The sequence below is a fragment of the Arachis ipaensis genome, chromosome B7, assembly GCF_059453495.1.
Source record: "Arachis ipaensis isolate K30076 ecotype BB chromosome B7, ASM5945349v1, whole genome shotgun sequence".
Lineage (NCBI taxonomy): Eukaryota > Viridiplantae > Streptophyta > Magnoliopsida > Fabales > Fabaceae > Arachis > Arachis ipaensis.
In genome coordinates this window covers 99,684,113-99,697,608 of record NC_142442.1, presented here as the reverse complement: position 1 = coordinate 99,697,608, position 13,496 = coordinate 99,684,113, and the positions used below count along the sequence as shown (strand labels likewise).

At 38.8% G+C, this 13,496-nt stretch overlaps 1 non-coding gene across 1 annotated transcript; it reads left to right on the top strand.

Moving 5' to 3' along the window:
• The first annotated feature begins 551 nt into the window (after nucleotides 1-551).
• On the top strand, nucleotides 552-655 carry LOC148553502 (small nucleolar RNA R71). Its single transcript, XR_015892834.1, has one exon. It is a non-coding gene; the product is annotated as a small nucleolar RNA R71 (small nucleolar RNA).
• The last annotated feature ends 12,841 nt before the right edge of the window (nucleotides 656-13,496 follow it).

Here is a 13,496-nt window from a genome sequence, read left to right as displayed (position 1 = left end):
TGTTGTTATGGGGGTGTTGATATGGTCTAGATGTGAAGTGTTAGTGGACTGCATTGTTTGGATTTGGGCGTCTTTGATCAAGGCTTTAGTCTTGTTGATTTCCCCACCCAAAGTTTGGGTGATTCCTCCATCCAGGGTTGTAGGTCTTGGAGTATGGATCATGGTTTTGCCTAGGTGAATTCCCAATGTAGTTGGCTTGCTCCTAACTACCCTCTGCTTCTTCATTCACTCCTTCTTGGGTTGTTGATGAAGTGGAGATTGCTGCTACTTGGTTCCTCTCCATCTTCTTGGTGAGGTCAGCCAGTTGCTGGGTAATGAGCTTGTTTTGGGCCAGCAGAGCATCTACATTGTTTAGCTCCATTACTCCTCTTGTGTTCCCTCTTTCAGAGTCATAGAAGTAGTCGTTCTCTGCTACAGTTTCAATGACATCTATGGCCTCCTCAGTGGTCTTCTTCTTGTTCAAAGATCCTCCAGATGAATGGTCTACTGCCTTCTTTGACTCATAGGAGAGCCCTTCATAGAAAATGTGCAGCTGCACCCATTCATTGAACATGTCAGGTGGACACCTCCTTGTTAGGTCTTTAAAACTCTCCCATGCTTCATACAGAGTCTCACCATCTTGTTGCCTGAAAGTTTGGACCTTAGCTCTCAGCCTATTGATTCGTTGAGGGGGGTAAAATCTTGCTAAGAATTTATTCACCACATCTTCCCAAGTTGTCAAGCTCTCCTTTGGGAAAGACTCCAGCCACTTGGCTGCCTTATCCTTGAGTGAGAATGGAAATAAGAGCAGTCTATAGGCGTCAGGATGAACACCATTAGACTTCACTGTGTCACATATTCTCAGGAATATGGTTAGATGTTGATTGGGGTCTTCTTGGACACTTCCTCCGAACGAACAGTTGTTCTGAACAATGGTGATGAGCTGTGATTTTAGTTCAAAATTATTGGCATGGATGGTTGGCTTTTGAATGCTACTTCCACAGTTTCCTGGGTTTGGATTGATGTAAGAGCCTAAAACTCTTCTATCCTCCCCAGCATGATTTGCTCGACCTCTTCCGCCATGGTTGTGAGTCTCTTCTTCATGATGGTTTTCCATGTTTTCTTCCATGTTTGGTTCAAAGTATTCTTCAAAGTGTTCCTCCTCTTCTTCAGCACCAACTACATGTTTTTCTGTTGCCTCCCTCCTTAGTCTAAGGAAGGTGCTCTCAGGTTCAGAATCAAAGGAAGTTGAAGCCCCGCTTCTTCTCCCTGTCATACAACTAACAAGTACTAGCAAAGAGAATAGGTGCAGAAAGTATATCTATCAGAATTACTGTTAGTGTGAGTGATGCAATATATCAAACAATTAGTGGGTTAGTGAAATGAATGGTAAATAACAAAGAAAAAAAAGTAGGGAGAAGGGAAGAAATTAACTAAAACAGAAAGTAAATGACTCAAACAGAAAATTAAATCAACCAAAAAATAAAATGCTCAATCTAGTTATCCTCCAATTTAATCATTGTTGATGCACAATCAATCCCCAGCAACGGCGCCATAAACTTGATGCACGAAAAACTTGTCTCATAACAAATTTCCTTCGGCAAGTGTACCGAATTTGTCGTCAAGTAAAAACTCACAATAGAGTGAGGTCGAATCCCACAAGGATTGATTGATCAAGCAACTTTAATTAGAGGAATGTTCTGGTTGAGCGAATCCAGGATTTAAGTTTAGAATTGCAGAAAATAAAATGGCGGGAAGGTAAATGACAGAAAAAGTAAATGCTAGAATTAAAGAACTGAAAGTAAATGACTGAAAGTAAATTGCAAAATTGTAAATGGGAATGGGGGAATTGCTCATAAAAGTAAGTAATAGAAATTAAAGAGAATGGGTAAGATCAGAAATGGGGGGTTCATTGGGCTTAGGAGATGTTGCATTCTCCGGATCAATTTCATTTTCATCTCTTCCTCAATCATTGCACTCATTGATCTCCTTGGCAATCTTAAGTGATTGAATTACAATTTCTTGTAACTCAATCTCTCAAATCTTGATCAATAGCCAATTCCTTGGTCAATTGCTCATGAGAAGAGATGAAGTATGGTCACTGATTATACCACATGCGTTTCCCAAATCAAGTGTTGAGAGGATTATAGTCACATATCTATCCAAACCCAATTTGGTCCAGCATGAGAAAGCATTTCTAGCATGATCTCTTCATTCCTCTTTCAAGGTTCAGAAGAGATCCAAGTATGAATAGCTTCTTTTCCAAGATAACTACCCAATTGGATGAAGATCAAAAGCTTTCAAGTAAAATCAAGAGAAAATAGAGAGAAGAACAATAGTGAAAACTAGTATTGATCCATCAAATTACAACAGAGCTCCCTAACCCAATGAAAGGGGTTTAGTTGTTCATAGCTCTGGAAAATGAAAACAAAGACGGAGAATACGTGATGATACTAGAAGTGCAGAGAAAGTAAATACAGAGAGTAGTTCTATGCCCAGAGGCTCCCTATAATTTCCAACTCCCCAAATAATTCAAAGCTACTCCTATATATACTACTCTTCTACTCTTCTAGTTGGTTCTACAAGTCTTGGGTCTGGTCCTTTGGATCTTGAGTTTGAAGCAATTATCTTCTTCACTGGGCTTGGCTTTACTTGCAGAGAGAAAGTGTGAAGTGGGCAGAGACTTTAGCTCAGGACGTTAGTGGTGTTAACGTTCAGTGAAAATATGGGTTCGAGAACGTTAGTGACATTCAACTTTTTCACTAACGTTCCTCACCCAAGTAAGAGCCACGTTAACCTCAACGTTAGTGGCACAAACATTGCCACTAACGTTGCCTCTTTGTCTTTCGCGCACGTTATTGGGACTCAACTTTCCCAATAACGTTGAGAAGCCTTCCCCTTCCCTACGTTAGAGTCCACGTTAACATAGTTAACGTGGCTCTTTTAACGTAGGCTTGCCAACCTTCGAGAACGTTAGTGACACTTAACATTGTCACTAACGTTCCAATGTGCCCCTTAGCTCCCACGTTAGAGTCCACGTTAACTAGGTTAACGTGGCTTCTAACGTGGCTGTGCTAGACATCTCCAACGTTAGTGACAAAGTTGAATGTCACTAACGTTGGCTCATCATCCCTCTCCTCACGTTAGCTTCCACGTTAACTAAGTTAACGTGGGAGTTAATGTGGCTCATTGTGGCTTGTGTTGGCTCCTTCCAACGTTAGTGACAATGTTTGGTGTCACTAACGTTGTCGACAACCTTTCTTCTTCACGTTAACTTCCACGTTAACTAGGTTAACATGGGAGTTAACGTGGCCTCTTGGGGATAGTGTGTGTTCATCCCAACGTTAGTGAAAATGTTTGGTGTCACTAACGTTGTCGACCACCTAGTTTCTTCACGTTAGCTTCCACGTTAACTAGGTTAACGTGGGAGTTAACGTGGCTTCTTGTGACTTGGCCAACGTTAGTGAGAATGTTGAATGACACTAACGTTGGCGTCCCCCTTTTCTTCTTAACGTTAGAGGCCACGTTAACTAAGTTAACGTGGCAACTAACGTGGCCACTTATGAGCTTGGTCCAACGTTAGTGATAATGTTAAGTGTCACTAACGTTGGCTCCATTTCCGTTCTTCCACGTTAGAGTTCACGTTAGCTTAGTTAACGTGACTCTTAACGTGGGCAATGATGGCTTCGAGAGCGTTATTGGCAATGACTTTTCTCATTAACTTTGCAAGTTACTCCTATTCCACGTTAGTGTAACTAACGTAGCTACTAATGTGGTTCTTCTTTGCTTCCTTTGTCCTGAAATCAAGCAATAAAGTGCATCAAAGTTCTAGTCCAAGTCATGGGAAATGCAACATCCAATTTGTCATTAAATTCATGTAAAATCCTCATGAAATCATGTAAAGTGCACAATGTATGCTTTAATCAAGATGTAAATGAATATCTACCCAAAACTAGCTTATTTCCTAAGGAAATGCATGAAACTACCCTAAAAACAGTAAATAAAAGGTCAGTGAAACTAGACAAAATGCCCTGGCGTCAAGCAGCAGCAATGAAGAGAAGAAGAAAAGAAGAGAGCTGCTGCTCAACAGGGGAGCATGGCCTGTTATTGGCCAAAACATGTCGTGTGCGTACGCACAAAGACCTGTGCGCACGCACAGAACGCATAAATTAGAGGGGTACGAACACACACAGCGTGCGATCCCTCCCACCAGAGGGGTTGCCCTAAAGCGTGCGGACGCACAGGGGCGTGCGCTCGCACAGATGGCTTCTCTTTTTTTTTTTGAAGAAATTGCTTGAGGTATAGAATCATGTGTGTGTGCGCACACAGGTCCGTGCTCACGCACAGAAGCAAATATAGGGAGGGTGTTCATGTGCACAACTCATGCCAACAGTCCCACCAGAGGGGCTATCAATTGGTGTGTGAACGCACACGTTTGTGCGGCCGCACAGATAGCGCGAAAAGGGAAATGCGTGCGTACGCATAGGGTAGTGCGCACACACAGGTCATAGAAACCAAGGCAGCACCCATGCACAGGCTGTGCTGGCGCTGCGACCAGAGGGAAATGCAAGGGGTGTGCGGACGCACAGATCGTGAAAAACGCAGTTGTGTGCGCACACACAGCAGGTTGCGTACGCACAGGTGCCTTGTTTCTCAAAAATTTTCCTTTTCAAAACTAAGGTACCAACCCTTAGTACATCAAGATATCAACCCCAAATCATACAAACATTCACAAATTCATGATCCACAAGCAATTCAACTTATTTAACTCAAGAAAAACATCAAATTAAACCTAAGCTAATCATCATATCACGAGAAAGCAACTAATTCAAAAGGCTATAAACAAAAGATAAAGTTGGAACAATGTTATCTTGGTGGGGTGTCTCCCACCAAACACTTTGGTTTAAAGTCCTAAGTTGCACTTTGCATGGCTTCATTGATCAATTTGAGACCTCTCCAAGGAGGAAAATCTCCAACTCCTTGGCATTCTTGGGTTGAGTGTGATGCATTGAATTAGACTTCTTGGCAACATTCTCTTCTTCTTGTTCCTTGCCAACCTCAATCACTTGATCTTCAATTATATTGTACCCAAAGATAGAGTAGGCTTCGAGAATGGGTTTCTTGTGAAACTCCCGTTGCTCTTGCATAAAGGTTTGAAGTGTGTCATTCATGTAAGGTTGATTAGGAGGAAGGGCTTGATTGCCTTGAAGAGGGTTAGATCTATGACGATTGGACTTTTAACGGTATAGAATTTTATAAAAATAATCAGGTTGTAAGTATAGTTTCTAAACCAACAAAGAATCCTTTCGTACAAAAGTTTTGGTTGTCACTTAAGCAAACCCAATAAAATTTATAACCGAAGTATTTAAATCTCGGGTCGTCTCTCAAGGAATTGCAGGGAAGTATGATTTATTATTGGTTATGGAAAAGGGTATATTTTTGGGTTTTTGAAATAGAGAACAAGAAATTAAATTGGCAAGAAAGTAACTTAATTATCATGAACACCAGTGCAAGGTACAAGAATTGGAAATCCCATCCTAGTTATCCTTATCAGGTGTGATGAGAATTGTTTATTGCTCCGACTTAGTTAACCCTTACTAAATAAAGGAAAGTCAAGTGGACTAATCAACTTGATTCCTCAAGTCTTAGTCAACTCCTGTGGAAAGACTAGCTTTAGAGGGATCCAAATCAATCAGCAAATTCCAATTTTCAATCAACTGCTGAGTTTGATAACTCAAGTGTCACCAATTACTCAACCAGAGCAAAGGGGGAAAATCTAAATTATTTATATCATAAATAGAAGGAAACAATCATAAATCTGAATTACCTCAAATTGCATTAAATAAAGAAATAAAATTAAACATAGGAATCCATAAGTCAAATTGGCAACATCAAGTAATCAACTAAGGTAATAGAATGAATAAAAGTAGAAGAGAAATTAAATTAAAGAACATTGAACCTGGAATGAAGAAATAACCATAAACTAAGAGAAATCCTAATCCTAAAAATCTAAGAGATCCTCTCTCTCTAGAAAACTATGTCTCAAACCTAAAATTGTGAATATGAAAGTTGTATTAATGAATGAATTGATTCTCCCACATTATAGCCTCTAATCTATGTTTTCTGGGCCAAAAACTAGGTCAAAAACATCCCAGAAATTGTTGGGGGCGAATTCTGATCCGTACAGGTCGCTGATTTTTCTGCAGAACGATGCGTGCGCGTGATGCACGCGTGCGCGTCATTTTTTGGTACGGACACTATAGTGAATTATATATCATTTCAAAGCCCCAAATGTTATCTTTCCAACGCAACTGGAACCGCCTCATTTGGACCTCTGTAGCTCAAGTTATGACCATTTGAGTACGAAGAGGTCAGGCTGGACAGCTTAGGAGTTCCTTCAATTTCTCATATTCCTTCCACCTTTCCATGCTTCTTTTCCATCCTCTAAGCCATTCTTGCCCTGTAATCTCTGAAAACACGTAACACACATATCAAGGCATCGAATGGTAATAAGAGAGGATTAATATTAGCAATTATAAGGCCAAAGAAGCATGTTTTCAATCATAGCACAAAATTAGGAAGGAAAACATAAAACATGCGAATTATATGAATAAGTGTGAGAATAATGGATAAAATCCACTAGATTAAGCACAGGATAAACCCTAAAAATGAGGTTTATCATCCTCCCCACACTTAAACATTAGCATGTCCTCATGCTAAGCTCAAGAGAACTAAAAGAGTGAAGAGGAATTGTAGAGAGTATGAAATGCAACCTATCTATGTGAATGCAACTACATGCAAAATGTTTCTACCTACTTGGTTAAAAGTAAACAAATCCTTCAAGAATAAATATGCACTGGATCTCACGAATTCAAATCACAAAATAAAGTACAAGTAAACTTGCAAAAGAAAATAGCTCATGAAAGCCGGGAATAAAGAATCGAGCATCGAACCTTCACTAGAAGTGTATGCACTCTAATCGCTCAGGTGTTTAAGGTTCGATCTCTCAATTCTCTACTAACCTTGCTTTCTAAGGCTTGCTTTTTCTTCTACCAATCAACAAAGAATTAATGCACAGATACACATATTAAGAGGTCTTTTAAGGGTTGTAATGGGGTTAGGGTCAAGGTAGGATTATATTTGGTTAAGTGGACTAAAATCTGAATCCTTAATTAAGCTAAACTTTTCCCACCTAACTTAAGACAATCCATGTAATCACAATACAAAACCGAACTATCCATTAACCATGTTTTCCACATATTCATGCATCCGAATTTGAGTACAGTACATATGCATTGCTATCACCATTTACTTTGGGGCATTTTGTCCCCTTTTTGTTATTTGCTCTTTTTCTTTTCTATTTCTCCTTTATATATATATATATATATATATATATATTCTTTTTTCTTGTTTTTTTTCTTTTGTTTTTCTCAATGCATATGATTAAATTATTGAATGCATGAACATGTCCTAAACATTTCTTTTAGCTTTTCATAAAGATATATAACACCCAATTCTTAAACCAATGTTTCCAAACCCACTTTCCCCCACACTTAAATCATAAGCACTCTCACTAGTTTAAGCTAACCAAGGATTCAAATTAAGGACATTATTATTTTTCGCTTAGAGTTAATGATGTGCTAAAGTAAAGAATAAAAGGAGTAAAATAGGCTCAAATTGGTTTGCAAAGGATAATGAAAGGTTAAGGCCATATGGGTATGTAAGCTTAGTCAAACAAAGGCCTCAATCATATAAGTGCATGCATACATCAAACCGTGGAAATATAGAATCAAGCAAGACAAAGATCACAATTTTAGAGAGAACAACACACACCAAAAAATAAAATATTGGTTGATAAGATGCAACGAATCAAGTAGACTCAAAATCTCACTGGTTAGAATAAAAGATTAGCATTAGCAATGACAGATAAAGAATATCGTCCAACAGTGTAAAACAAGTCACTAAGCACCAAAATAATACTAGAAAAGATGCAACAGTTGAATAAGGACATTTAACACCAATGGAAAAATAATGAACGTAGAAAAGAAAATAAAAATATGCACAAAATTAAAATGCAATGAATGAATGAATGCAAATAAATTAAGTAAAACAGAATGAAAGTGAAGAAGGATGAGAAGTTAAAGACATGAAGAAGAAGAAAGTAAGAAAGGAAAAAGAAAGGAGAAAAAAGAATAGAGAAGAAAGAAGAAAGAGGAAAAAAGAAAGAAGGAAGAAGAAAGAAATTAGGATTGGAAAAGAAAAGATAAGAAAAGTGGCGCTGATCTGGGTAAACTGTGCGGCGCAGGTGACGCGTCCGCGTGGAGCACGCGTTCACGTGGTTTACGATATTTTCATGTGACACGTACACATGGGTGACGCGTACGCGTGACCTGATTTGTGCTATTGGCGCGAGAGCAGCCTCGCGCACGCATAATTCTCTGTTTCATACGCACATTGCCAAAATTTAGGGTGACGCGTGCGCGTGGGTGACGCGCACGCGTGAATGGCCTTACTTTGAAAATTGACGCATACGCGTGGGGGACTCGTACGCGTGATAAGGCTTGTGCTTCCATCACCATTCCAGCCCCACTCCATCATAACTCTCTCCCGTACACCTTTTTATGTCAATTTCACAAGGTCACACGTGCGCGTGGGTGACGCGCACGCGTGGATGGCTGATTTTTCAAGTGACGCAGACGCGTCAAAGACGCGTACGCGTGGGCGTGGGTGTGCTTTAGGCACGCCTCCAGCCATGCTCCCGCGTGACTCTCTGTTTCTTTTCTTCTTGTTTTGAATGCACATATGACGCGGATGCGTCAGCGACGCTTGCGTGTCGCGTGCATTTTTTTATATGCAATATGCAGATGCAAATGCAGAATACAGGAGAATATGCGGAAATTATGAATGAACACTAGTAAAAATAAAATAAAATAAGATTAAGAATAAAACAATAAACGATTATACCATGGTGGGTTGTCTCCCACCTAGCACTTTTAGTTAAAGTCCTTAAGTTGGACATTTCGTGAGTCCCTTATTATGGTGGCTTGTGCTTGAACTCATCCAGGAATCTCCACCAATGTTTGTAATTCCAATGGCCTACGGGATCCTAAACTAGGTGCAAAGAGCCTTCAAGCAAGATTAAGCAAGTGACAAGGCCCCAAGAGTGGTAAGCAATCCGAATTCTCACTGAGGCATCCAAATAGCTTCCTAGACCCATACAATTTAGTATTCTTCCAACCATTGTACTTTAGTTTGGAGCATGCAACCATATTGAACCTTGCATGACATTTCCTACCACTAACCGTCTCCCTCCTACTCTTAAAGCCACAAGGAGCTCTGATGTGTATTTTCAGAAAACGAAACGAATTCCAAACACACAAATCTAACCGGCAAGTCTACCGGGTCGCATCAAGTAATAAAACTCACGGGAGTGAGGTCGATCCCACAGGGATTGAAGGATTGAGCAATTTTTGTTTAGTGGTTGATTTAGTCAAGCGGATCAAGATTTGGTTGAGTGCTTTGTGATTAACAGAAATTAAATTGCATGAAAAGTAAAGGGAATGGGTAATTTGCATGAAATTAAAGAGAACAGAAAATAAAAGTGCTGAATCTTAAAGAACAAGAAATTAAATGGCAGAAACTTAGAACGCAAGAAATGTAAATTGTAGAATCTTAAAGTGCAAGAAATGTAAATTGCTTGAGTTATAAAAGGAATTGGGAAGTGGATTTGCAGAATTTAAACAAGGAAAAGTAAAATTCAACAACAGAAATGTAAAAGGTGATTTCAATTAAACCGGATCTCAAATGACAATGAAAATAAGCTTGGTGTAGCAACGAAATAAAGAAATTGAAATTGAAAGATGTAGATCTCAGGACTCAAGAGACTAGATAACCAAGTCTAGATCTCAATGCCTTCCTAGATCCAAATTGAAAATTCAATTGCAAGACAGGTAAAGATCTAGCAGCAGAAGAAAAGAAGTGAAATCGCAAATTCTCAATGATGCAGTAAATCAAAACAGAAAGAGATCTCAAGGTGAGATTGAGACAGAATTTCCTCAATTCTTCAACCCAAGAGTCAAGACAAGTGTGAATAAAATTGAAAACAAGAAAATTAAGAGGAAGAGAATTCAATTCCCCTTCCCCAAGACTCAAAACCTCCAAATACTCTCAACCGAAAACTCTCCCAAAATCACTCTTGCAAAACTAAAACGGAAAAGCTTCTACAAGGAAAAAGCTCCCTAAAAACATAAATTCTAAGCTATTTATACACTTTCTTGAATTGGGCCTTTGCTCTTGATGGAATTGGGTTGACAAAAGCCTTTGTTGATTGCTCTTGGAGTTGGAGAGAAACCTATTTGTGAATCGGGCCAGAACCAGAAAAGCTTGAGTAAAAGCTTGAGTAAAAGTTTGAGGTCAAACTTTTACTCAAACTTTTTGCATCAGCTAAGCTTCCTTGCTGCCATCCACGTTTGAGCGAAAGTTTGAGGTCAAACTTTGAGCCAAACGTGGATCCCTTTTGTATGCTTCTTGGGGGCTACTTTGTCCTCTTGTCACGTTGCTAATTTTATGCTCAATATAGACTATTATATATGGTTGGAAAGCTCTGAATGTCAGCTTTCTAACCCATTTGGAATCACCTCAATTGGACATCTACAACTCAAGTTATTCTTGTTGGAAGTATGCCCCAAAAACATGATGTGGCGCCAACGTTTGCCTAAAAGCTTGAGGGCAAACGTTGGCGCAAGCTTTTTGCTCCTCCAGGGTGTGTTTGTTGTGGCGCCAACGTTTGCCTAAAAGCTTGAGGGCAAACGTTGGCGCAAGCTTTTGCTCCTCTAGGGTGTATTCAACTTCTTCCAAAAGTTTAAGCTAAAGTTTGAGGTCAAACTTTTGCTCAAGCTTTTTGTTCTCTCTTGCTCCTTGTCATTTCTTCTTTCTTCAACCTTCTTCAAAGCTCTTTTCACCTATCATCAATCAACCAAGCACATCAAAGCTATGCTCAAAATCATGAGATTGTTATTCTTTCATAATATATGATAATTATAGCACAAAATCTCATGAAATTGCATTAATTTATTCATGGTTAATTGAATCAAAGGAAACATGAAATTCTACCCAATTGGCTTACTTATGGCTCAAGAAAGTGCATAAATTCAATTGAAAACAAAAGAAAAAGGCTAGTGAAACTAGGCTAAGATGACTTGTCATCACAACACCAAACTTAAAGCTTGCTTGTCCCCAAGCAAGAAGAGGATTATGCTCAAAGGTTCTTTTAACTAGAATGGATTTGAAGAATTACATGTACTGTCCTGTGAGTGAAGTGATTAAGAAACAGTGGGGTGAACTCTAAATTATATGCTCATGCAAGGGCTTCAGTGCTTACTAGTCCTTAAATATTGGAAGTCTTAGGTCTTAGAACTTTCATCCAAATGATATCATGGAGATCTCTCTATAGGTAATCACCTTGAAGCAGCTTAGAGTTGCTGTGCTTTGGCCTTGACTCTAAGTGTCATGTCTCAAAGCGGCTCTTTAGATAAGCTTTCAATCAATACTCCTAAACCAGTTGGTTTTAAGGTATTAGGTGTTAAAGCACCCCTAAGGATTTACTTGCTCAAGCCTCTTTCTTTGACACAATTCGACCACAAGCATTTACTAGGATAACAACTCTTTGAGTTTTTGTTTCTTCTTTCTTTTTTGCCTAGTAATTGATGCTCAGAACCTTGGGCCATGTTCTTTTTGTTTTTGTATTTTCTTTATTTTCTTTTGTTTTGTTTGCTGCTTCTTGGATCAATAAATGTTTGAGAATCTCCAGAACACTTCTTTGAACTCCATGTCCCGCCTATGAGCTCCCATGCAAGTTTTAATAAGCATGCAATCTCAATACATAATCATACAACTAGAACCACCACTTTTCCTAATCTTTTGCTTGCCTCAAAATTGTTTAATTCCTCAATCCGTCTTTTCAAAGAACTTTCATGTGATGCATTTTTGAAATATTGAGTGCAAACAAGTTTGGAGAGTATAGTGTTGTAAATGATCAAGCATCTTGATTATTGAATTGCAGAAAAACTATACTAGACAGAAGGACAGATAGAGGTATAATATCACTTTCAATCACAGCAATATCTGATAATGAACAATACAACCTTTTGGAGTTTACTTGCTGTCCTCTTCCTCATCATCATTGCTGGTCTTCACATTCCTCTTTCATCTCTTTGATTGATGATGCTAAATCTTCCCAAAAGTTTGTATGGTACTTTGCAGTGATATTGAAAGTTGCTTGTTCCCCAAGCACTTGAAAAATGGTTAGCATGCATGATTTATTTGTGGGCTTTTGAACTTACTTTGGTGTGGGAACACCAAACTTAGTACCTTGCCAATGGTTCTCACGCATCAAATTGACCATATGTGGAACTCTTTTTCTTTGCTAAAGGCAATAAGACTAAAAAAACTAGAAAACTGACATTGGTTAAGTAGTTTCTCTGCTTGCTTGGATCTAGCAACCATCTATGCAGAAGGTGAGAATGTGTTTTTAAAAGAGATTTTTGGTGGAACACCAAACTTAGAATTCTTCATTCTCCCTTAAATTGTTTTGGTGTGCAACACCAAACTTAGCTCCTTACAATATAGAGAAAGTTACTTAGCCTTTTTATTAAATGGAAAGAAAACTACCTCAGGTTGGGTTGCCTCCCAACAAGCGCTTCTTTATTGTCACTAGCTTGACATCCTCCATTATTTGATCATGGAGGTTGAAAATCCTATTGCCTTTGATTTTCTCCTATCACTATGGACTTCCTTCCAGTCTCCTCCATTTCTTGGTGCCCTTCTTCAGAAATTCCAGAGGTGGAGAACCTCTCCTGGTTTATGTCATACAACCAAAATAGCAAAGATACACAGAGCACTCTGTAGCTTGAGTGCAGTAAGAGTTAGTAGAGACAAAGTCTCAAACAGTTAGTGTGCAAGTTAGAAATAAAGAAAATGAACAAAAACAAAGAAAAAGTGCTTAATCTAGACCACCACCTTACTTAATCATTGTCAATCTATTTCAATCCCCGGCAACGACGCCAAAAACTTGATGTGTATTTTCGGAAAACAAAACGAATTCCAAACACACAAATCTAACTGGCAAGTGTACCGGGTCGCATCAAGTAATAAAACTCACGGGAGTGAGGTCGATCCCACAGGGATTGAAGGATTGAGCAATTTTTGTTTAGTGGTTGATTTAGTCAAGCGGATCAAGATTTGGTTGAGTGCTTTGTGATTAACAGAAATTAAATTGCATGAAAAGTAAAGGGAATGGGTAATTTGCATGAAATTAAAAAGAACAGAAAATAAAAGTGCTGAATCTTAAAGAACAAGAAATTAAATGGTAGAAACTTAGAACGCAAGAAATGTAAATTGCAGAATCTTAAAGTGCAAGAAATGTAAATTGCTTGAGTTATAAAAGGAATTGGGAAGTGGATTTGCAGAATTTAAACAAGGAAAAGTAAAATTCAACAACAGAAATGTAAAAGGTGGTT